Below are 26,187 nucleotides of genomic sequence, written 5' to 3' on the forward strand. Positions count from 1 at the left end.
GAAGCTATTGGAAACTCAGGCGTTCTCATAGAGTCCACAGACAGACTCACTTGCAAGCACTCACCCTAGGCTCTGGTGGAGGGACAGTGGCTTATGGGGTGCCACAGACATACAGGGAAAAACTGAGTTGTGTGGTTTAAGGGCGAGGCCTGAAGAACAGCCACCACTGCCTCTGTGTTACTCAAATTTGAATCTGTATTAATCTGATAAACACCATTCACCCCACCCGTGACTCCCTGAGACCTCACGTCATGTAACACCCAAAGCTCTTTCAGGGACTGAGCCTTACAGGCAGTTGGCAGGTGCCTGCATGCCTTGGGGTGCACTGAGCCTTTTTTTAAATTTTATTTTATTTTTATTTTTTTTTCACTCCCTGGCTGAACTGCCACGTATCAAATAAAGCTATAGCCACCATCTACTCCTTGCCCAGAGGAAGTGAAAACAAGTCAGATCCCAAACCTCCTTGACTCAATGTCTCCCCATTCACAATTCAGACCAGACAAAGAGCCTGAGCTGAGGTGTATATGGGGCAGGTTTACTCTGCCTCCTATTTCTGTACAGTCAGTGTAAGCACACAGCCTGTGGTAAGCACCAGGAGGCCGTACTGAGCCTTTAGCTTAGTGGTTCTAGGCCTGATACTGGTGGCAGCTGGCCTCAGTTTGCAGTGTGGACTTTCTCATGCATTTCCAGGCCCAGCACAAGAAACTACTAATTATAGATCACTTTATAGCTCCTACCAGGTAGCACCAATCTGGTCACAGACAGAGGCTGGCCTTGGCCTACATCAGAGCCTCTCCCAAGAGACCCCAGAACCAATACACCTGGTGGCTGGCTTTAGACCACAATAGACCACCACCCAATTAGCTCCACAAGCAGTACACCCAAAAGTAAGTCTTGGCTGGCATCAGAGCCCAGTAGGGTGAATCTTGCTCCATGGGGTCTGCCCCCCCACATCAGCTCCTATACTGTGGTCATGGCCAATAAGCACAGTCATTTAGCCTGAGGGTCAACCCCACCCACTGATGTGCCCAAAGTAATCAAGGCTAAACTATAACTGGAAGGCACACACAACTCACACAAGGGACACACTTGGAACATGTGACCACAGAGATTGTGTCACCAACTCTATAAGGCTACTCTGCAAGATTGGAAGATATAGATCTACTTAATACATAGAAACAAACAGGGAGGCAGCCAAAATGAGGAGACAAAGAAACATGTGCCAAATGAAAGACCAGAACAAAACTCCAGAAAAAGAACAAAACAAAATGAAGGCAAGCAATCTACCAGACATAGAGTTCAAAACACTGATTATAAGGTTGCTCAAGAAACTTAGTGAGAACAAAGAAACCATGGAAGAAGAACCAGAAATGAAATATACACTAGATGGAATGAAGTTGTGGTCGCAACTTATGTCAGCAGATTAGATGATGCAGAGATCAAATCAGCAATTTGGAAGACAAGGAAGTAGAAAACACCCAATTGGAACAGCAAAAAGAATAAAGAATTTTTTAAAAATGAGGGTAATTTAAGGGACTGCTGGAACAACATTCAAGTGTAACAACATTTGCATTATAAGGGTACCAGGAAGAGAAGAGAGAACAAGGGATTTAAACCTATTTGAAGAAATAATGACAAAGAACTTCCCTAACATGGTGAAGGAAATAGACATACAAGTCCAGGAAGCACAAAGACTCCCAAACAAGAAAAACCCAAAGAGGCCCACATAATTAAAATGCCAATGGTTAAAGACAAAGAGAGACTCTTAAAAGCAGCAAGAGAAAGACAGTTACCTACAACGAACTCCTATAAAACTGTCAGCTAATTTGTAAACAAAAACAATTCAAGCCAGAAGGGATTGGTACAAAACATTCAAAGTGATGAAAAGTGAGTACCTACAACCAAGATTACTCTACCAAGCAAAGCTATCATTTAGAATATAAGGACAAATAAATAGCTGCACAGTCATGAAAAAGTTAAAGGAGTTCACACCACCAAACCAATATTACAAGAAATGTTAAAAGGACATCTTTAAGGAGAAGAAGAAAAAAAAGATAAGAAATATGAATAATAAAATGGTACTTACGCATTGATACTTACTTTAAATGTAAATGGATTAAATGCTCCAATCAAAAGATATAGGGTGGCTGAATGGATAGGAAAACAAGACCCATACATATTCTACCTACAAGAGACTCCCCCCTTTAGATCGAAAGACATACACAGACTGAAAGTAAAGGGATGGGAAAAGATATTTCATGAAAATAAAACCAACAACAATAATAAAAAATCTGGGGCAGCAATACTTATATCAGACAATACAGACTTACAAAAAAAAAAGTTATGAAAGAGACAAAGAAGGACCCACCAATTCCACTTTTGGATATTTAACTAAAGAAACCCAAAACTAATTAGAAAAGACATATGCATCCCTATGTTCACTGCGGCATTATATTCAATAGTCAAGAAATAGAAGCAATGTAACTGTCCATCAACAGACAAATGGGTAAATAAGTGGTACATATGTACAATGGAATATTACTCAAACATAAACAAGAATGAAATCAGTCAGGTAGAGAAAGACAAATATCATATGATTTCACTTATATGTGGAATATAAAGAACAAAATAAGTGGACAAACAAAATAGAAACAGACACAGAGAGCAAACGATGGTTAGCAGATGGAAGGAGGATTGGGGGACTGGGAGAGAAAGCTGAAGGGATCAAGAAGTACAAATTGGCAGTTACAAAGTACTCACAAGTATGTAAAATTCAGCATAGCAAATATAGGCAATAATCTATCTATATAAAAGCCTAAGCGACCATCGCAACCGAACGGATGACCAAATAGGCTGTGTGGGTCGACCAGGCCGACAGGGGGGTTAGTGAGGGACAACCAAACGACCGAGCAGCAGGCTGTGTGGGGCAACCAGGCTGGCAGGGGGGGGGCAGTGAGGGGCGACCAAATGACCAAACAGCAGGCTGTGTGGGGCAACCAGGCCAGCAGGGGGGGGGGGTCAGTTGGGGCAATCAGGCAGGTGGGGGGGGCAGTTTGGGCGATCAGGCTGGCAGGGGGGGCAGTTAGGGGCAATCAGGCAGGCAGGCAGGTGAGTGGTTAGGAGCCAGCGGTCCAGGATTGTGAGAGGGATGTCTGACTGCCGGTTTAGGCCCAATCCCTGGGATCGGGCCTAAACCGGCAGTCGGACATCCCTCGAGGGGTCCCGGATTAGAGAGGGTGCAGGCTGGGCTGAGGGGACCCTCCCCTCTCCCCCATGCACGCATTTCATGCGCTGGACCTCCAGTCCTATCTAATAAAAGAATAATATGCAAACTGACCGTATCTGTGCCACACCACAAGCCACATCCACCAGCCAATCAGGAGCAAGTATGCAAATTAACCCAACCAAGATGGCTGCAGCCATGGAGAGAGCAGGAGGCTTGGGTTTCCCCAGCAATGGAGGAAGCCATGCTTTCCGCCTGTCCTGGCCTGCCTTGGCTTCTGCTTAAGGCTACAAAGTTTCAATTATAGAAGATAAATAAATCCCAACAAAAATGGCAGCAGCCACAGAGCTGGAGAGAGCAGGAGGCTTGAGTTTCCCCCGGCGATGGAGGAAGCCAAACTTTCCACCTGCCTTGGCCTGCCTTGGCCTTCGCTCAAGGCTATAAAATTTCCATTATAGAAGATAAATAAATCCCAACAAAAACGGCGGCAGCCACGGAGCTGGAGCGCGCAGGAGGCTTGAGTTGCCCCTGGTGATGGAGGAAGCCAAGCTTCCGCAGGCCTGGACCACCTCAAATGCCCTCCCCTGCAGGCCTGGTCCCCCCCGAACTGCTCTCCCCTGCCAGCCTGGTCCCCTGCAACTGCGCTTCCCTTCAGGCCCAGTCCCCTCCCAACTTCCTTCCTCTGAAGGCCCGGTCACCCCTAACTGCCCTCCCCTGCCAGTCTGGTCACCCCTAACTTCCCTTCTCTGCAGGCTTGATTGCCCCCAACTTCCCTCTCCTGCAGGGCTGGTCCCCCCCAACTGCCATCCCCTGTAGGCCTGGTCCCCCACAACTGCTCTCCCCTGCTGGCCTGGTCCCCTGCAAGTGCCCTTCCCTGTAGGCCTGGTTGCCCCCAACTTCCCTCCTCTGCCAGCCTGGTCACTCCTAACTGCCCTCCCCTGCAGGCTTGATTGCCCCCAACTGCCCTCCCTTGCAGGTCTGGTCCCTCCCAACTGCCCTCCCCTGCTGGCCATCTTGTGGCAGCCACCTTGTGTCCACATGGGGGCATCCATCTTTGACCACATGGGGGAAGCCATCTGTGTGTTGCAGTGATGGTCAATTTGCATATTACTCTTTTATCAGATAGAATAAATTCCAGATACCAAGGCCTCCACTTGGGTCATCGGGGGGCGTGGCCAGCCTGAAAACAACCACAGGCCGCTCACCCAGGCTGCCCCACGCCCCAAGGGAACCCCCACCCTGATCCAGGACACCCTTCAGGGCAAACCAGCTGGCCCCGACCCTTGCACCAGGCCTCTATCCTAACTAATCCGACCTAATAATAGACAAATATGCAAATTGACCATACCTACAACACACCCACAAGCCACGCCCACCATCCAATCAGAGTGAGTATGCAAATTAACCCAACCAAGATGGCTACAGCCACATAGAGCAAGGTTTCCTAGGTAACAGAGGAAGCCAAGCTTTCTGCCTGCCCTTGCCAGGCCTAAGCCTCCACTCAAGCTACAAAGTTTCAATTATAAAAGATAAACAAATTCAAACAGAAATGGCGGCAGAATGGAGCTTGAGAGAGCAGGCCAGGGTTGCCGCCGGCAACAGGGGAAGCAAAGCTTTCCGCACACCCTGGCCGGGCCCAACCGCTTAAGGCAACAAAGTTTCAATTATAACCCCAACACAAATGGCTGCCGGCCTCGGAGGGAGCCCCAGGCTTGGCTCTGCTCCAGGCTACAAAGTTTCAATTGTAGAAGGAAAATAAATTCCAGATACCAGGGCCTCCACTTGGGTTGCCAGGGGGCGTGGCCCGCCTGCAAACCACCACAGGCCCCTCGCTCAGGCCGCCCCACACCCCAAGGGAACCCCACCCTGATCAGGGACACCCTTCAGGGCAAACCAGCTGGCCCCCATCCCTGTACCAGGCCTCTATCCTATCTAATAAAAGAGTACTATGCAGATTGATCATCACTGCAACACACAATATAGCTGCCCCCATGTGGTCAAAGATCCTGCCCCCATGTGGACACAAGATGGCCACCACAAGATGGCCAGCAGGAGAGGGCAGTTGGGAGGCACCCGGCCTGCAAGGGAGGGCAGTTGAGAAGGACCAGGCCTGCAAGGGAGGGCAGTTGGAGGTGATCAACCCTGCAGGAGAGGGCAGTTAGGGGTAACCAGGCCAGCAGAGGAGGGAAGTTGTGGGTAAACAGGCTGGCAGCAGAGTGGTTAGGTGGTGATCAGGCTGGCAGGCAGACGTGGTTAGGGGCAATCAGGAAGGCAGGCAGGCAAGCAGTTGGGAGCCAGCAGTCCTGGATTGTGAGAGGGGTCCCAGATTGGAGAGGGTACAGGCTGGGCTGAGGGACAACCCCCCTCCGTGCATGAATTTCGTGCACCGGGCCTCTAGTAAAAGAATAATATGCAAATTGATTTCACTCCAACACACAAGATGGCTGCCCCATGTGGTCAAGATGGCTGCCACAAGATGGCCAGCAGGGGAGGGCAGTTGAGAGGGACCAGGCCTGCAAGGGAGGGCAGTTGGGGGCAATCAAGCCTGCAGGGGAGTGCATTTAGAGGTGACCAGGCCAGCAAAGGAGGGAAGTTAGGGGAACCAGACCTGCAGGAAAGGGCAGTTGGGGGGGACCAGGTCTGCAGGGGAGGGCAGTTAGGGGTGACCAGGCCTGCAGGGGAGGGCAATTAGGGGTGACCAGGTCTGCAGGGGAGGGCAGTTATGGGCAAACAGACTGGCAGGGGAGCAGTTAGGCATCAATCAGGCTGGCAGGGGAGTGGTTAGGTGGTGATCACACTGGCCGGCAGAAGCGGTTAGGGGCAATCAGGAAGGCAGGCAGGCGAGTCAGCAGTCCTGTATTGAGAGGGATGTCCGACTGCCCGTTTAGGATCGAGCCTAAATGGGCAGTCGGACATCCCTCGAGGGGTCCCAGATTGGAGAGGGTGCAGGCTGGGCTGAGGGACAACACCCCTCGTGCACGAATTTCGTGCACCGGGCCTCTAGTTTAAAATAATATTGAATGTCAATTATAACTGAAAATTGTTTTAAAAAAGAAAATAAAGACCTGTCACTTAAAAAAAAGAAAGTAAATGAGATTGGATCAAATTGGACTGAACACATCTCTACTTTCTTTTCCAACCAAAATCTCTTGAAATTACAGCAAAAAAATAAATACTTGAATCTGAAAAGATGTCATCCTTTAAATTAAAATGTTGAGAAATTCTTAAAAGATAGACAGGGTTTGGCAAAAACAAAAGAATAGAGACAATGTAGAGCCAAATCTGGCAGAGGAAAAAACAGTTTTCAAATGAGCAGATAAGAGCAAGATCAGACATATTCTATAGATTAAAGATAAGACCAAAACATACAAGTAATTAAGTAAAGAACTACATTCTTCTGCTCATACTAAGCCATATATTTCCCTGGTTTACCCTTGAAACCTTAAAACATCTTTTCCCAAAAGAGTCAGTCCTTGGGGCAAACTTTTATGAATAGATTCTATATTGGTCAATAAAAGGCAAGTAGGAATAAAGATATAGAAAACTAAAGCATCTGGAATTAATATAACAAAAGAGAGGTACAAAACTCAATAAAGAAATAATCAAGGAAACAGAATAAATAAGCAAATAGGAGAAAACTAAAAGATGTGAACCATAAAATAAAAATAAGTCATTAAAGAACTTACAGAGATCTTAGAAATTATAAATATAGTCAGGAGAGATGTCCAGTTTCAGTCCTGGTATGTAAAGTGCTTGAAAGTCATCATTGCTGTCTTTAAAACAAGAAAAAGGTGGGCAAACTTAAAACGAATGACTGAGACTATAAGGCAAACTGACACCCCCAAATCTGGAGACAGGTGCATTTGGAGAGACACAGCAACCAAGATCTGCTTACTTGAAGCAAAAGCCACTGGACCCATAAACTGGTAGGAGCACTTAATGGTAATTTCAATAAACTGCTGAGGTTGAGTGTAAACTAGTGTAATAAGAAATGCCTGGGGGCCATAGTCTTAGAGGTGACCCCATATTTTTGTTGGCTTTCCCCTCCAGGAACTCCATCAGGTTTTTAGCAGGAGGATCCAAAAAAGATCCCCTCCTCTCAGTCAGGGGAACGGGAAGAGGAACCATTATGAAACAAGCCCAGCAGAGCCTTTTCCACAGCAAAGGCCTCTTCTCCTATTAGAGCACAACTCTGAAACCGAATCCCAGTAGGAGGAAAGGAAGTCCTATGAGGTTCAACTTCTAGCTTTGTTTCACCTGAGGAGAGGGGAGAAATCCAACAACCCATTGTCAACAGGGGACAGGGCTTCAAGGAATGGATCGGGAACACTATAGACAGGGAAGGGAGTAGGAAGGAAGGGGTGAAAAGCTATACCACTGTACAAACACTTGTGAAAAGTCACAGCCATGAGACACAGGCCCAACTTAAAACATGATACTTCATCAAAAGATTATAAAATGGTCCTCCTCCTCCAAATCTTAATACCATACAAATGGGGCTCAAATGTAACAGTGGGTTACATGCAAAAGAATGGCAAGAAACACTTTGAGGAGCACAACATAAGAAAGTTCCAAAGTCAAGAGTGGAGGCCAAAACACCAAGTACACCAAAGAAATTTGAAGCCTCTGGTATCTAGAGCTACAATAAACATTACACACAACCCAACTCCTAACTAGATTAGCATAAATCCTCACACTAAAGGCCTGTTTACCTCAGTTCCATTATCTGACACAAAATACCCAACTTATTTTTTTAAATATATTTTATTGAATTTTTACAGAGAGGAAGTGAGAGGGATAGAGTTAGAGACATCAATGAGAGAGAAACATCGATCAGCTGCCTCCTGCACACTCCCTACTGGGTATGCGCCCGCAACCAAGGTACATGCCCTTGACTGGAATTGAACCTGAAATCCTTGAGTCTGTAAGCCAACACTCTATCCACTGAGCCAAACTGGTTAGGGCACAAAATACCCAACTTTTAACAAGAAATTATAAGACATGCCAAAAGCAAGGAAAAATACACAAAAAGTCTGAAGAAACAAAACCACCACCAGAATAAAATACACAACATAGATGTTGGATTTACTAGGTAGAGAATTTGAAATAACTATTACTAATATGCTAAAGGACTTTAATGAAAAAGTGAGTAACATATAAGAACAGATAAGTAAACAAGAGGCAGAATTCTAAGAAGAAACAAAAGGAAATACTGGGAATAAAAAACACAGTAAAGAAAAGAAGAATGCCTTTAATGGGCTCATCAGTAGAAGGCATGGCTGAGGAAAGGATCAGTCAACTTGAAGACAGGATAAAGATTTCCCAAACTAAAATAGAGGGGAGAATGAAAAACACAAAATCCAAAAATGGTGGGACAATATCATAACATATGTGTAACTGAAATACCAAGAGAAGAAAGGAGGAATAGAGAAAAAATATTTGAAGTAATAATGGCTGAGATATACACCAAATCACAGGTCTAAGAGACTCAAGAGAACATAAAACAAGATAAATATTTTCAAAATTTATTCCCAATCATATCATATTCAAACTGCCAGCCCTAGCCAGTGTGGCTCAGTGGATAGAGAGTTGGCCTGGAGACCAAAGGGTCCTCTGTTCGATTCCAGTCAAGGGCAGGAACCTTGGTTGCAGGCTCCTCCCTGGCCCGGGCCCTGGTCAGGGCTTGTGCAGTAGGCTTTAGATGTCTTTCTCTCAAATCAATGTTTCTCTCTGTCTTTCCCTCTCTCTTAAATAAATAAATAAATAAATGGAAAAATATCCTCAAGTGAGGATTAAAAAAAAAAGGAAAAGAAATCCAAACTGCCAAAAACCAAAGCCAAAGAAATTCTTGAAAGAAGTCAGAAGGAAGAAAAAAATCACCTTATCTACAGAGAAACAATAAAAATTAAAATGAACTACTCGTCAAAACCACATAAGAAGAGAGAAGAATGAAATACTAAGTGTGAAAATAAATAACCACCAATCTTTAATTCTATATCCAGCAAAATTATCCTTCAAAAGTGAAGGAGAAATACTTTCTAAAAAAAAAAGAAAATCTTATAATCCAGCAATTCTACTTCTGGTTATACACCCAACAGAATTGAAAGCAGGTCTCAAGGAGATATTTGTACACCCATGTTCATGTAGCATTATTTTCAATAACTAAAATGCGGAAGCAACCCAACTGTCCCTCAGTGGATGAATGGATAAGCAAAATATGGTATATACTAATGGAATGTTTTTCAGCCATAAAAGGTTAGGAAATTCTGACATATGATATAACATAGATGAATCGTGAGGACATTATACTAGGTGAGATAAGCCAGTCACAAAATCACACATATGAGCTACTTAAGAGTAGTCAAAATCAAAGACAGAAAGTATAATGGGGGTGCCAGGGACTGAAGGGAGAGGAGAATGGGAAGTTATTAATTTGTACAGTTTCAGTTTTACAAGATGAAAAGATTCTGGAGATTGGTTGGTGGTGATGGTTGTTAAACAATATCAATGTACTTAAAGCCAATAAACTGTGCATTTCAAAAACGGCTGCAATAATAAATTTTATGCTATATGTATTTTGAACAATAAAAATAATAAGAGAAAATATTGGCAGGAGAAGATAAGGGAAAAGGAGATAGAGGACAAGGATAGCTAGAACAAAAAACCATGGGCATGGGCAATTCCAACTCAAGATAAAATTCAAGAAATGAAGGGATCATGAAAGGAAGCAGATTACAAATTATTTTCCTAGAACCTGTCCAAGAGACTCAGTTGAGTTTTGTAACAGAACAATGACACCAAAATTTTGAGTAGGAATATTCCTTTTTTAAAAACAATACTCCACTGAGGATACGTTTACTGATTTTTTATTTTTTATTTTTGAGAGAGAAACATTAATAGGTTTCTTTCCTTATGTGCCCCGACTGGGGATCGAACCCACAACCTTTTGGTGTATGGGACAATGCTCCAACCAACTGAGCTACCTGGCCCTTTTTACATAAACTCAATTTTTAAAAATATCTTCATGTGTTAAATGTAGTTTAAATATCCTTTCATTGGAAAACCATGTGACTAAGTTACAATGAATTCAGTAAAAAAACACAGAGGGATGAGCCCAGCTGGAGTGGCTCTGTTGGTTGAGTGTCACCCTGAGCACACAAAGGCTGCCAGTTCAATTCCCAGTCAGGGCACATACCTGGTTTGATCCCTGGTCGGGGCACGTAAGGAAAGCAACCTATTGATGTTTCTCTCTCATCAATGTTTCTCTCTCTTTCTTTCTCACTCTCTCTCAGCATGTTCTAGGGTGAAGATTAGGAAAGAAAAAAAAAAAGCAAAGGGATGAAGAATGATATACGATGCTAACACTAGTCAAAAGAAAGCTGGAGCCCTAGCTGCTGTGGCTCAGTCAGTTGGTTGGGTGTTATTCCATACAACAAAGGGTTGCTCGTTCGATTCCTGGTCAGGGCACACTGGGATGCAGGCTCGATTCCTGGTAGGGAAGTGCAGGAGGCAGGCGATCAATGTATCACTCTCACATAAATGTTTATCTCTCTCTCCCCCCTCTTTCCCCCTCTCCTTCTCTTTCTCTCTAAAAAAATCAATTTAAAAAATCTTCTTAAAAAAAAGTTGATCCCTTTAAAAAATGAAAAAGGAAAGCTGGAGTAGCTAGCTATATTAATTTTAGACAAGTATACTTGAGAACAAGAACAATTATCAGGATTAAAGAGTGACTATATATAATAAAAATATTGTCAATTCTCAAGAGATGACATAACAATTCCAAACACACATGTACCAACAAAAGAGTGCCAAAATATATGAGGGAAAAATTGACAGAACTGCAAGGAGAAACAGGTAAATTCACTATTAGAGTTAGAGAGTTTCGCCACCCTCTCTCAGTAAATCATAGATCAAGCAGGAAGAAAATTAGTAAGGACATAGATGACCTGAACAGTATTATCAGTCAACATTATCTAACTGACATTTATAAAATATTCCAACCAACAACAGCAGAATACAAATTGTTCTTAAATTTACATGGAAAATTAACCTAGAGAAACAGCGTCTGGGTATGAACACATTTTAACAAATTTAAAATAACAGAAATCATATATAAAGTATGCTCTCTGATAAAAATCAAATTAAATGAGAGATAAGTAAGATAAATGCAGATAGAAAACCCTAAATATCTGGAAATAAATACACAACTAAGTAATCCATGGGTCAAAGAGGGAGTTACAGAAAATTAGAAAACATAATATATACACTTTGAATAATTCCAATGGGTTAAACCTGAAAAGAAAGAAACATCAATTGAGTTCTCAGCTGTTATAGTGTGTATACATTTTGGGGGAACACCTTGTATTTTGAACAGAATGAAAATAAAAACACAATTTATCAAAACTTGTGCACTGCAACACAAGCAGTATTTTAGAGGGAAATTTATAGCATTAATACATATATTAGAAAAGAAAAAATCTAAAATCAATAACCTAAGCTTCCACCTTAGGAATCTAGAGAAAGAACAACAAATTAAGACTCAAGCAAGCAGAAGACAGGAAATAATAAAAATTAGTGTAATAATCAGTGAAAATGATAATAGAAAAACAACAGAGAAGATAAAACTAAAAGCTGATTATTTGAAAATATCATTAAGTTAGTAAACCTCTACCAGGCACCAAGAAAAAGGAAGCCATAAATTACTGATGTCAGATATGGAAGATCTTATATGCATTAAAAGGATAACATATTTGATAACTTAGATGAAATACACTAATTCTTTGAATAACAAACTATGAAAACTCACACAAGGAGAATTAGATAACCTTAATAGCCCTATGTCTACTAAAAAGAGAGTCAATAATTAAAAGCCTTCTATAAAGAAAGCACCAGACCCAGATGATTCTATTGGTGAATTCCACCAAACATAGCATAAGTATTACTAATTCTTTACAATTTCCTCAAGAAAATAGAACAGTTCCTAAGTCATTTTATAAAGAAAGCATTATCCAATTATCAAAACCAAATAGACATTACCAGCAAACCAAAATATCTCATGAACACAGATGTAAAGATCCTTAAGAAAATGTTAGCAAAATAACTGAATAAATGAAGGATAACATATAAATCTCCCATGCAGAAGAATCCTAAAGTTTGTGTAGATACTCTGTCCATAAGGAGGTGGATTCTAACTCCCTGCTCTTTAAGTGTGGGTGTGTGCAGTGGCTGCCAAAGTGTACAGTATGGAAAAGGAAAAAAAAGGATGCTACAGCGGAGACACCTGAGAAGCACTACCTTAGCCAGGTAACCAGGGTCAACATCCATAGTGATTAGTCATGTTGATAAATATATACTCTTGGTATGATGCGATGAGAATGGAAATCCTCCTCCCAAAAAAGTCCATATTCCCAGTACAATCATGAGAAAAATATCAGACAAATCTTAAATGAAGGACATTCTAAAAAATACATAACCAGTGCCAACGTCATCCAAAACAAGGAGTCTGAGAAACTGTCACAGACAAGAGGAGCCTAATGAGCTATAATAACTAAATGTAATGTGGTATTCTGGATAGTATCCTGGAACAGAAAAAGGACAGTGAATTAAAAACTAAGAAAATCTGGCCCTGGCTGGCATGGCTCAGTGGTTAGGGCACTGGCCCACACACTGAAGGGTCATGGGTTCAATTACTGGTCAAGGGCACATACCTGGTTTGCAGGATCAATCCCCGGCCCTGGTCGGGGCAGGTGCGAGAGGCAACTAATCAATGTGTTTCTCTCACATCAATGTTTCTCTCTCTCTCTCCCTCCCTCCCTCCCTCCCTCTCTCACTCCCTCTCTCTCTGCCTCCTTCTCCCCTCCTTCCACCCTCTCTAAAAATCAATGGGAAAAAAAATGTCCTCTAGTGAGGATTAACAAAAAATAAAATAAAATAAATAAAAACTAAAGAAATCTGATTACAGTATAGACTTTAGTTAATAAAAAAATTAATGTTATTTAATTAACTGTTACAAATGTGTCATACTAATAGGTGTTAACAATAATTCCCACTGTAACTATCTTTATAACTTTTTCATAAGTATAAAACTATTCTAGAACCAAATGCTTACTTAAAATACAGCCATAAAAACAAACTGGACCCAAATAAAGGTAAAATTAGTGGACTAGAAAGGTATTTTGCCAGAACAAAACACTCAAAGACAAGAAGAAGCATGTAGGAAAAGTCTAATAAGAGATAACAGAACAAGGAGCAAAAGCATAACATCATAAAATTTTGCTGGGCCTAAACAGATGTACATCTCTTTTTTAAGAGACTAGTCCATAAACTAACTAACTAATTAACTAACCAACTAACTAACTAACTAATCCATGCTGAACGATATGAATTGGGGTGGAGGAGAAAGTAAGAAACCCATACCATAAAACAGCAGAACTCAAAGATAAAAATTCCAAAAGCTTACAGAGAATAAAACAGGCATTATCTATAATAAAGATTTCTAAAAAGTATGCTGAAAGATAATAAAACTTTCTATGAGAGCAAATAAAATATTTTCAGATATGCAGTCTTGAAAATTTACTTCTCATACAATCTTTCTGAGAAATTTACTAGAAGGCATACTCTAGCAAAATAAATTAAAAACACCAAGTACAAGAAAATAGAAATTACAGTCCAAAGAATATACTTGAGGGAAGGCACAGTATACAAGAGGTATACTAATGTGATAATGTTTTCAAATTCTTAAGTGAGGGGAAAGAGATGATGATTAACCTTAAGTGCTACTGGGGAAAAAATGGCTAAATACAAGTCCAAATTTTAAGGGGAACCTCGTGATAAAAAGAAACAAATTAAGATGGGTTAGCAGGACTCACTGTCCAAAGTTTATGACCCTAAAACAAAAGGACATCAAAAGCTTGAAAATAAAAGAGCACAAAATATATATATCAGGCAATGCTATTAAAAAGAAAGCAGATACAGTAATGCCAATATTAGATAAAACATAATTGAGGATAATAAGATTTACTAGTAATCAGGGCAAAACAATGTTTCTTGCTAAGATAAATACCATGCTTTATTCTAAGGTACACTTTTTCACATTTTTATGTCTCTGAAATCAGGATGCACTTTATAATCTAAGGCATCTTAGATTTGATGAAACCTAGTAATCCACCAGAAAAATAAATGATTCCTAATGCATTAACAACATAGCTTCTGAAAATAGAAAGCAATAACAGAAACACAAGAATTGAACAAATCTATACTCATACTTTTCTTAAAAATATTTTTTCTGACGGACGCAGGAGGTGGCGAATCCTGCTTATCTATGAAATGCAATTAACACATCAGTTGCACCTATTTCCCGAATGCAGGGTGACCCTTCTGTTATTTAAAGATGTAAAAAATGCTGAAAACTTGAGAAAAAAGGCCATGGAAGGTGCTATTGATAGTTCATTGATAAACCCTACAGTGATTGTCGATCCATTTTAGATACTTGTAGCAGCAAACAAAGCAGTTCATCTCTACAAACTAGGAACAATGAAGACGAGAACTCTTATCTACTGAAATTATTTTCAACCTGTCCCCAAATAACAATATTTCAGAGGCTTTGAAAAAAGTCGGTATCTCAGCAAATGACACTTCAGTTTTAATTGTTTACATTTAAGATGGAGAAAAACAAATAGATAAAGAAGATCTACCAGTAATAGCTAAGGTAGAAGGTCAGCAAGTTTCCCTGAAAAATCTTCCTGAAATAACAAATATTACGGAAGTCAAAAAGATACATAAACTATCTTCACAAGAAGAAAGGATTGGGACATTATTGGATGTTGTCATTTGTAGAATGTCAACAAAAGATGTTTTGTGAAATGACAGAAGCATTAAAAATGTTCAGCATTTATAAAAAAAATTTTTTTCTTAGAAATTGGCAGATTAAGTAAACAAAAATTAGGTAAGGCTTGAAAGGATTTTATGAACACAATTAACAAGTTGATCCAATAGATATTTACAAGCAATTAATATCCAGCAAACATAATACCCATAAAACTGACACCAAAATACAGGCCATGAATTATATTACAAAAAGCATTTCAAATCCCAATGAATTTAGAAATGTGGTCATCTGCTGACAGTAAGGGAACAGTAGGTTTGAAGAACATGGAGGTTTAAAATAATTAACATGGAGGGAAGGGAGAGGGAGTAACTAGAAAAACCTACTAGGATTTCCCAGCAGTCTGAGGCCCACCTGAAGATGGTGCTTACAAATTTAGTATGGGTGTTCCTGGTTGTGAGAGAACAATATACTCCAAAATGAAATAACTTAAAGCTATTCCAATACCGGAAGTGTCCATCAGCACAGTTGCTGAACAGCTAGGAGTCTGGTTAGGGGCTCAATGTGAACATGAACTCACAGAAGTAGTTTGCCAAGGCTACATGTTCTGAGCATTCAAACAACTTCAGACAAGGGAGTAAGAGTTCCATGTCGATGATCCCATAGACTTTATTTATTTTTTTTTAAATTTCTTTATTGATTAAGGTATCACATATTTGTCCTCGTCCCCCCATTCCCATCCCACACCCCTCCCCACACATGCCCCCACCCCCCTGTTGTCCTTAACCGCTGGTTAGGCTCATATGCCTGCACACAAGTCCTTTGGTTGATCTCCCCCTTTACCCCCACCCTTCCCTACCCTCCCTCTGAGGCCCGACAGTCTGATCCATGCCTCCTTGTCTCTGGGTCTGTTCTTGTTCATCAGTCTATGTTGTTCATCATTTCCCCTAGATGAGTGAGATCATGTGCTATTAGAAATACACTTATAAGAACCGAAAATGAGACAAGCAATAATGGTTATGCTGACAGGCAAATGAATCAGTGTGTAGTGAGTTTCTTTCTGGGCCAACAGTTCTTTTGAGTCCCAATTTCAATGTCCAACAGTTCCTTCTGTGTACATGTCAGCACTGACATTTCAGTTCTGGATGGTGGACGATCCCATAGACTTTAGAGCTCCTCCTCCTAGAACTAAGTCTCAAAGGTAGAGAAGAACTAATCTGATAACAGAGGAATGCACTCTGTTGGAGAGTTTTAGTGGGTATTCTGATAAGCAGCCTTTGCAGTGAACTGCTGGTTTAAACAAATGACTTACATAAACAATTGAAGGAAGTTATAAAATAAAATGAACACAAAATACTCCTCCCATTCTGGCGTGCAGGAGAGATGTTTCCCTTTTAAGGAAGTCATCTGACATTTTTCTGACATCAAAAGCACTAATTTAAAAAGGTGTGCCAGATGCTAATGACGCACCTACCACAGCAGTGAGCCCAGAAAAAAAAAAGATAGCCTTCTCTCCTTTGATCCTAAATCAAAATGATGTCTCCTCAATTAGATTCCAACCACCCAAGGGAAAAGAAAGACAAAATGTGTAAAGGTATATCTGCTCATTTGCCCATTTAGACCAATAAAAAGGGAAAACTTTGTTCCAATATGCTTAATGATTTACATTAACTCTAATAATAACCAATTTTCAATTACATAAAGTCAAGAGATAAACAGCATTAATATTTTTTCAAGATTCAGATTAAGAAGTCCAAATTCTAGCAGCTTTTATTTCCTCGAAACGTGTAAAAAGTAACAGGATTCAAATAGTACCTAACCCAGAACTTTAACAAAATTATTTTACAAGAAACCACAATTACTCTAATTTGTGAAGGAGTGTAAAATGAAGAGGAACTCAAAAATCAGAAGAACATCGTCACAACTGGAATCCAGCTGAAAAGGCTCTCACATCTTTTTATCATTTGTGGTCTACAATGCTCAGGTAACACTGTACAAGAGGAAACTCATCCATACCACTAAAATATTAGAACATACATAGTAGTTATGAGGCAGTAGCAGCATTTAAATGCTTGAGGAAAGTATTTCTCAAATTGTGTATCATATTATACTACACTTTTTATTTCTGGTGATCTCTTAAGTGGGCATTAATTGGAAGATATTCTCAATACCAACAGCATAACCTAAAATGAAAATCACACTGATCCAGCATTGAAACTATATGAAATCAAGTCTATAAACAGCCAGATTGTCAGTGATGTCTTTCAGACCTAAATGATATTCTGCCAACTATGACATTATTGCATAATTTAGCATCTTTTAAATATAGCCACCAATTAAAAGATGTTGAGACATACTATCTTCCTTCTGGTGTTTTAGCACTGCATAATGGATTCTTTTTTTGTAACAAAATAATGGCATCAAATTCAAATTCAAGCTTGCTCTCTGATAATCTCTAAATCAATCTTTTGTCCAGGAAAGTCATTTGCAGAATTTCTATTAACTACTAAACATAAAAAATTATAACTGAGGCACTAAGTTATTACCTGGATCTCACATGTCCTGGTCTTACGATTCATGACTTTCGGCAAAGATGAAGTATTAAAAAAACTGATCATACTTTACTTATTATTTCTACCTCTCCAGAGCTACTTAAAATCAGAGCAGTTATTATAGCACAACTCAACAGTAATGGAGACAAAGTTTCTTAACCTAAGTAGACTAAGATCATAACCTTAGACTTACACAGAGAATCCCTCTATTTCTATTTGGTGTAAAATTTCAATCTTTTTCTTTCCCTTAGAGTGCCGAAAACTCACAAATCTTATTCTACCTTCCTTGTAGGAGCATCTATCTGACATTTAATAAATACTTACCATGTGTGAGCCACTAAGGGATAAAAGATTTTCTTTTCACTGTCACCACCTAGTTAAGGGTCTTATATATCACATCTGATTTGTTCAAAGTTCTCCTAAGAGTATCACAGATTCCATATTTTCTTCTCTGAACCCACTGAACACAGCTTCAATACACTAATCCTCTTAAAGTGCTACTTACTTCTTCCTGTACTTAAAAATTCACAATTATGCTGAGACAACAGACATAAACTAGGACTGTCTCAGGCACACTAGGTTCATGGTCATCCTATAAAGCAAGCATGTCAAACTCGCGGCCAGCAGGCCACATGAGAAAGGCCGCAGAGTTTGACATGCTTGTTATAGAGATCCATCTGGCCAACCTTGTTAATAAGTATACACTGAGTGGCCAGATTATTATGATCTCTGAACGCATAATAATCTGGCCACTCAGTGTAACCACGATAGACTTAAAAAGACTTAACTTTAAGTTAAAAGAGTAAAAATTATCTTTGTCTTGAAAACATTAAACTTGCTAAAGTGGTAAAGTGAATTTTAACACTGAAAACATAGGTCCGTGGTCGGCAAACTGCGGCTCGCGAGCCACATGCGGCTCTTTGGCCCCTTGAGTGTGGCTCTTCCACAAAATACCACGGCCTGGGTGAGCTTATTTTGAAGAAGTGGTGTTAGAAGAAGTTTAAGTTTAAAAAATTTGGCTCTCAAAAGAAATTTCAATCGTTGTACTGTTGATACTTGGCTCTGTTGACTAATGAGTTTGCCAACCACTGACCTAGGTTATTAGTCATGACTTTGATGCTAACTAGTGATGTAAGGCAAGTGACTGAACTGAGTGAGTCTCCAGGTCAGCTAGACTAGATGTTCAGATCTCTAAAGTCCATTCTAACTCGATTCTCTTTGATTTTACATTTTCTTTCCCAATGGCCTATATAGTAGGGTCTTTGACAGTGAATCTTGATTTACAAAGTACATGTACCCAATAAAATACCTGTTGGTTTAAAAAAACCAATTTGCTTTTAATATTTGAATAAACTACAACTAACTGTGTTAGCATTTATATCACACTAGAGGCCTGATGCACGAGTTCATGCACGATTGGGTCCCTCAGCCTGGCCAGCGATCAGTGCTGATCGGGGCCATCTGGCCCAGTTCTGATAGGGGCGGCTGCTGGAGGGGGGGCGGGGGGTAGGCACCATGGGAGGTTGGCCGTAGGAGCGCACTGACCACCAGGGGGCAGCTCCTGCGTTGAGCGTCTAATCCCTGGTGGTCAGTGTGCATCATAGTGACTGGTCAACAGGTCATAACGGTTGCTTAGGCATATATATATATATATATATATATATATATATATATATATATATATATCTGATTCATCTTCTAGGGAAAAAAAAAGCTATAATAGCTGGCATTTGGAGATCGTTGCCAAATATTCTTTAACAACCTATTTTTTTCTTCCATAGCATTTTGTTTCAAACTATAAAACTCAAAAAGTTTTAAACCACACTGAATAAAGTAAAAATCACTATGTACAGATGTGATTTTTATATTTCTAACAGATTTATTTTTTTAGGCTTTTCAAAAATTTTACAGTACATTGTTTGTCCTTTCCCCATCTTCAGACTTTTTAATCCACTCCTCAGACATAAACACAATTAACAAATTATTGTGCAGTTTTATAAAGTTCTCTTTCATATATAAGCATATCTATACTTATAGCCTTCTTTCACACCTTTTCCACAATAAGATCAGACTACACATAATACTTTCTACAACTTGCTTAATAAGTTAGATATTTTTCCATATCTACCATATTAACCTTACACAGATCTACCTTATTTTTTTACAGCTAATAGCCTTTCATGTATTTAATCACCCTGCTTATTAGTTGTACTGATTGCACTGTTTCCAGATTTAAGCCAGTCTAAGATACATAAGCCTCTCACTACAGACATATCTACAAAATACTGTTTAATAAATTCGCAGAAAAATATAATTCCACTTCAACAAATAAAACGTGTATCCTATATAATAAAGAGGTAATATGCAAATTGACTGTCACTCCAACACACAAGATGGCCGCCCCCATGTGGACACAAGATGACCACCACAAGATGTCCAGCAGGGGAGGGCAGTTGTGAGCAATCAGGCCAGCAGGGGAGGGCAGCTGGGGGGGGGGACCCAGGCCTGCAGAGGAGGGCAGTTGGGGGGGAGCAGGCCTGCAGGGTAGGGCAGTTAGGGGAGACCAGTCCTGCAGGGGAGGGAAGTTGGGGGTGACCAGGCCTGCAGGGGAAGGCAGTTGGGGGGGGGGATATCCAGGCCTGCAGGGGAGGGCAATTGGGGGGTGGCAGGCCTGCAGGGGAGGGCAGTTAGGGAAACCAGTCCTGCAGGGGAGGGCAGTTGGGGGTGACCAGGCCTGCAGGGGAGGGCAGTTGGGGGGGGGGTGGGACCAGTCCTGCAGGGGAGGGCAGTTGGGGGGGACCAGGCCTGCAGGGGAGGGTAGTTGGGGGTGACCAGGTCGGCAGGGGAGGGCAGTTAGGGGCAACCATGCTGGCAAGGGAGGGCAGTTAGGGGTGACTGGGCCAGCAGGGGAGGGCAGTTGGGGACAACCAGGTCTGCAGGGAAGGACCATTAGGGGCGACCAGGCTGGCAGGGGAGGGCAGTTAGGGGCAATCAGGCCAGCATGGGAGGGCAGTTCGTGGTGACCAGGCTGGCAAGGGAGGACTGTTAGGGGCAACCAGGCCTGCAGGGGAGGGCAGTTGGTGGCGACCAGGTCAGCAGGGGAGGGCAGTTAGGGGTGACCAGGCTGGCAGGGGAGTGGTTAGTGGGTGATCAGCCTGGCAGGCAGAAGCAGTTAGGGGCAATCAGGCAGGCGGTCAGGCAAGTGGTTGGAAGCCAGCAGTCCTGGATTGTGAGAGGGATGTCCGACTGCCCGTTTAGGCCCCATCCTACCAGGATCGGGGGTCCCAGATTGGGGTCCCAGATTGGAGAGGGTGCAGGCTGGGCTGAGGGACACACATCCAACCTGTGCACAAATTTCATGCCCCGGGCCTCTAGTATATAAATAAGTGTATATGTATTTGTAAACATAAAATACACATAGAGGCTTCTTCTAATGCTCTGGCCTCAACTTATACATCCCATCAGAAAGGCCCTCTCTATCTATACTATTTAAAGTAACTCTTAATATACCCTCAATAATTCTTTATCAGAATATTCTTCTTATCTCCTTTAATTAGACATAGAGCTATAATTATCTTGCTTATTTATTTACTTGCTTAATGTCTGTCTCTGCTAACACAACATAAGCACTATTGAGGGCAGAGAATCATTGTCTGCTTGTTGGCTATTTCATCCCACCACTTAACACAATGAATATAGAATTTTATAAAGCACACAGAATTTTGCTCAACAAATATTTACTAAATGAATAATTACATAGGCAATGTCTATTAACTAATGTTACCTCTAGAAATTAAGATTAAGGAAAGGGTTAAAAGGTACATTTCCATTTATTGGTCAATTATACATTCTTATTTGTGACAATGAAAATGTGTTACATTTATTTAAAACCGTTTTAATGCAAGTTTAATTTTAACCAGACCACCATATCAGATGCTTTGCTATCTAGTCATATAAGATTTTTTCTTGTTTTCCAAATTTAAATGATGTTAACTAAATATTAAATGGGTTTTTGTTGGCTACTGAAAAAAAAAGTCCTCAAACCCTGTTTCATGACGTTAAACTTTTATCTTCATTTTAATTTAGTTTAATGCTGACTACTGAATTCCCACTAACTAGCTTTGCCTTTGTACATCCTTTTAAATTACTATTACCTTAAAGTTACAGAGTACTTAAAATGTACAAAATGCTTAATATATATTATTCTATTTGCCCCTCAGAGTGATGCTGTGCAGAGACTATTGTTTATACTTAACAGATAAAGAAGCGGATGCTCAAAGAGACTGGTTTGGGACATAAAGCCAACACTTTCAGATTATTTTTTGGCTGTTGTTGTTGTTAATCCTCACCCAAGGATGTTTTTTCCATTGATTTTTTAGAGAAAGTGAAGAAAGGGGGAGAGGGAGAGGGAGAGAAAGAGGAAGAGAGAAACATTGATGTGAGAGAGACACATCAATTGGCTGCCTCCCATATCCACCCCAACCTGGGGCCAGGGATCAAGCCTGCAACCTGGTACATGCCCTTGACTGGAATCAAGCCCACGACCTTTCAGTCCACGGGCTGATGCTCTAACCACTGAGCAACTGGCTAGGGCCAATACTTCAGATTTTTAACACAGTTTGTTTCAGTATATACATTGTGGCAGGTAAGGAAATTATTAAAGGGCAACATTGCAATCTTTCAGCAAATAACATATCTATTTATTTCAATACCTAGACAGAAAAGGTATTCTGAAATGTATCTTATATTTAATGCATATATTTCTAAAACAACTTCATTTAATAGAGCACTTGTGTGATAAGAAATTAAAGAGATAATTTAATTCCTTCGTTTTATATAAAATAAAAATCACAGAATTTCCAATCATTCAGCAAGACAATGGCAGTCAAGAACTAACTAAAACACTGGCATTGACATTTAGATGCACTTTTAATATTAGAAAGTTCCCAGACATGGACTTCATCATTAAGAAGTCAAATTTCATCATACTTGTCTAACATTAAAACTTTTCTTAGAGTTGTTATTACTGTATAAAAAATCAAAGTAAATTATTAGAATTTGTCCTTTGATTAAAATCAACACCAACTATCACATATCTGGTGCTTCAGATTTAAAATATTCCATTAATGACTAATACTTTCCTGCTATCTAGCCAACTTTTAATCATGCAGACCAGAAGTCACTTATTCCAGGACTTCTATTATTATATTATCCAATATTTACCTCAGATACTATATGGAATTTTTTACTAATGTTTCTGTCAAAAAAAACCCCCCAAAAAGTGAAGCTCATATGTATCCTTATCTACCACAGCCATAATATCCTAGAAATCATTTAATGAGTTGGTAAAGTATGAATTTCCTCTAATAAAAACAAGTTCATATTACTCCATTTTCACCAACATGTCTTCCTTTACTGGAAATAAAAAATGCCAATTATCACAGTTGATATGAACAGATGTACAAAGAAAAATCATACTGCTGTTTTTACATTTCAATCTTATTTGATAATTTTAGAAACTATTTTAAAACTCAAACTGATCGAAAGAAAGACTAATAAAAAAATACATTTTACCTTAATTCTTACTACTCTAACTATACCTGTAATAATTATATTCCAATACTTTTTAAAAAAAATCATTCAATAAAAAAAATCATTCAATAGATGATTCTAAGATAGAATGTATTTTAGCTAAAATGACAGGTAGTATCAACTTAAACTGGAAGTGAATAAAAATAATGTTATGTTCAGTTAAATATTTTAAAAGCCATAAGATCTTCTAAAATTAAGATTTTTTCTAATTTTAAAATTAAAATTCCTCTTCTAAAATTAAGTCTTCCTAAAAATGCATAAAAGTAAAGTTAAATGTTAAAAATTATATTTTAAATATTTTGATTAAGAAAGTATGTTTAGGAAGGCCCCCCTTGAAGAGGGAAGAGTCCCTGCCCCACACCACGTCCCCCAGTCCAGTGCCAGAAATAGAAGTCCCTATAACTTTAGGCTTTAAAAACCCGTGGAGATTGTGGCTGAGTGACAAGGAGGCTGTGAGAGTCCCAGACAGTTCCTCTTAAAAGGCCCATGCACAGACTTACTTTGACTCACTCCCTCTAGAGCTCCAGTACTGGGCCAGCAGCTTGAAAGGCACCAAGGAGAAACAGCTTTCTCCCAGACAGCAGTGGTGGCAGATGCCACTGTTCATTTTCTGAGCCCATCCCCTGCAGAGCCCGCGGACAAGTGACATATCTGAGTCTATATCAACCAGGCTCACACTGTTTGCCCCACCCTGGTGATTCCCTGAGACTCTGTTACACCCAACTTGCAGGCCTACCTAAGCTGTTCCCAGTGGCTTTTCCATAAGAATAGCCTGTCTTGGCTCATGCTTCAGACTTTCCTAAACCTCTCAAACAAGAAGCATCTGGCCTTGGCGTGCTCTGTACCTCTTGCTAAGTGGCCCATGCCAGGCACTAGCAGAGCATGCTTTGGATCACAGCTTGGCCTCTATCTGGCATCTTCCAGCCCAGCACAAGTAGCAGCTGCTTTGTAGCTCATGCCAAGTGGCCTCAGGCAAAACACAGGCAGCAGCTGACTTTGGCTGCACCTTCTGGAAGGCCCCAGAGCCAGTGTAACTGGTGGATAACTTCAGGCCATGTTGAAGCACCACTCAACCACTTCCACAAGCGACATACTCAAGGGGCAGAATCAGCAGGCAACAGAGCCCCGCTGAAGTAAGTTCTGCTCTGTTGGGTTGGCCCTTACACAGCTGATCCTCCATGGTGGTCGCAGCCAGTCTTTGCAACTAATCGACCTGGGGGTAAATCCCTCCCTTGATATGCCAATAGCAACAGGAGGGTGTACAGAGACCACATGGAGGGCACATCTGGAATGCCTAGCTTGGGTGAATGGGGAAGCTGTGCTAATGGACTCTACAGGATACCTACTATATTAGGGCACTCTACCAAGCCTGGGAGATGCAGAAGCTCTACCTAATACATAAAAACAAATACAGGGAGACTGCTAAACTGAGGAGGCAAAGAAACACATCCAATCAAAGAACAGAACAAAACTCCAGAAAGAGAACTAAACAAAATGGAGACAAGCAATCAACTAGATGCAGAGTTCAAAACACTGGTTATAAGGATACTAAATAAACTTCAGGGAAGAGTAGATGAACTGACAGAGAACTTCAACAGCATAAAGGACATGGAAACCATAAAAATGAACCAATCAGAAATGAAAGACACACTAACTGAAATAAGAATAATTTACAGGGAATCACCAGTAGATGAAGCCAAGAATCAAAATAGCAATTTGGACAGCAAAAAATACCCAATCAGAACAGCAAAAAGGAAAAATAAATTTTTTTTAAACTATAGGCCCGGTGCAATCAGGGCCGATCTGTGGGGCGAATGGCGGGGTAATGGCGGGGTAATTGGGGGCCCCCCACTGGTACCGGCCTTGGCTGGCCTGGGGCCTGTGGGCTGGGGGCAGGTCCTGCGTTGAGTGTCTGCCCCCTGGTGGTTAGTGCACGTCAGAGCGACCAGTCATTCTGCCATTCGGTCAATTTGCATATTAGGACTTTATTATATAGGATGATGTAAGGAACCTCTGGCACAACTTTAAGTGTACCAACATTCGTATTAGGGGAGTACAGTAAGGAGAAAAGAACATTAAACTGAAAACCAATTTGAAAAAATAATGACAGAAAACATCCCTAACCTGTTGAAGGAAATACACATACAAGTCTAGAAAACACAGAGATTCTGAAACAAGATGAACTCAAAGAGGTTCTCACCAAGACAAATTATAATTAAAATGCAAAAGTTAAAGACATAGCCCTGACTGGGTAACTCAGTTAAGAGTGTCATCCTGATATGCCAACTTGCAGGTTTGATCCCAGGTCAGAGCACATACAAGAAACAACCAACTCATGCATAAATAAAGTAGAATAACAAGTTGATGTTTCTCTCTCTCCCTTCTTCTCTCTAAAAAAAAAAAAAAAAAAAAAATCTATAAAAAAAAGAAAAGGTTAAAGACATTGAGAGTGCTGGAGGCTAAGGACAGTAGTTAGCATAATGAATGCGAGAAGTTCATCAGAAGGCTGATGAAAATTTTCAGCAGGGCTGAAAATCTGCATATTATTACCTGCTGCCAAACAGCTGAGGGCAATTCCCCTAACCTGATAATCCTTTATTGTTTACCAAACCTTACCTTTGATGTGTATATCTGCTTTGCTAAAGGGAAAAATGTGTTAATAAAAAGCTGTGGGTCCGGAGATTCGGGGAACTTAGTCACTAGAGCTAAGTTTCAGCCTGGTTCCCCCAAATGCCTTCCAAATTTATATTTCTTGTCTAGTCTCTATTCATTTATGCACAGCCCTTCTCCAGATTCCTGAATCCTAGAAAAGACTATGGCAAGAGAGTATCTTAAAAGTAGCAAAAGAAAAGCAGTTAGTTACTTAGAAGGGAGCTACTATCAGCTAGTTTCTCAACAGAAACTTTGCTGGCCAGAAGGGAATGGCAAGAAATATTCAAAGTGATGAAAAGCGAGGACCTACAACCAAGAGTACTCGACCCAGCAATCGAAGAACA

The 26,187-nt window shown here is 40.6% G+C and overlaps 1 protein-coding gene, 1 non-coding gene and 1 pseudogene across 8 annotated transcripts in view; 1 reads left to right on the top strand and 2 right to left on the bottom strand.

The window, feature by feature from the left end:
- NEO1 (neogenin 1) overlaps window positions 1–26,187 on the bottom strand; it is a 360,999-nt gene that overhangs the window by 145,162 nt on the left and 189,650 nt on the right. The gene's annotated exons all lie outside the window — the stretch shown is intronic.
- LOC114229125 (small nucleolar RNA SNORA51) lies at window positions 470–601 on the bottom strand. The gene has a single exon (XR_003615210.1). It is a non-coding gene; the product is annotated as a small nucleolar RNA SNORA51 (small nucleolar RNA).
- Window positions 14,549–15,083, top strand: LOC103302917 (EKC/KEOPS complex subunit TPRKB-like; annotated as a pseudogene).

This window comes from Eptesicus fuscus, chromosome 5 (assembly GCF_027574615.1).
Source record: "Eptesicus fuscus isolate TK198812 chromosome 5, DD_ASM_mEF_20220401, whole genome shotgun sequence".
Classification (NCBI taxonomy): Eukaryota; Metazoa; Chordata; class Mammalia; order Chiroptera; family Vespertilionidae; genus Eptesicus; species Eptesicus fuscus.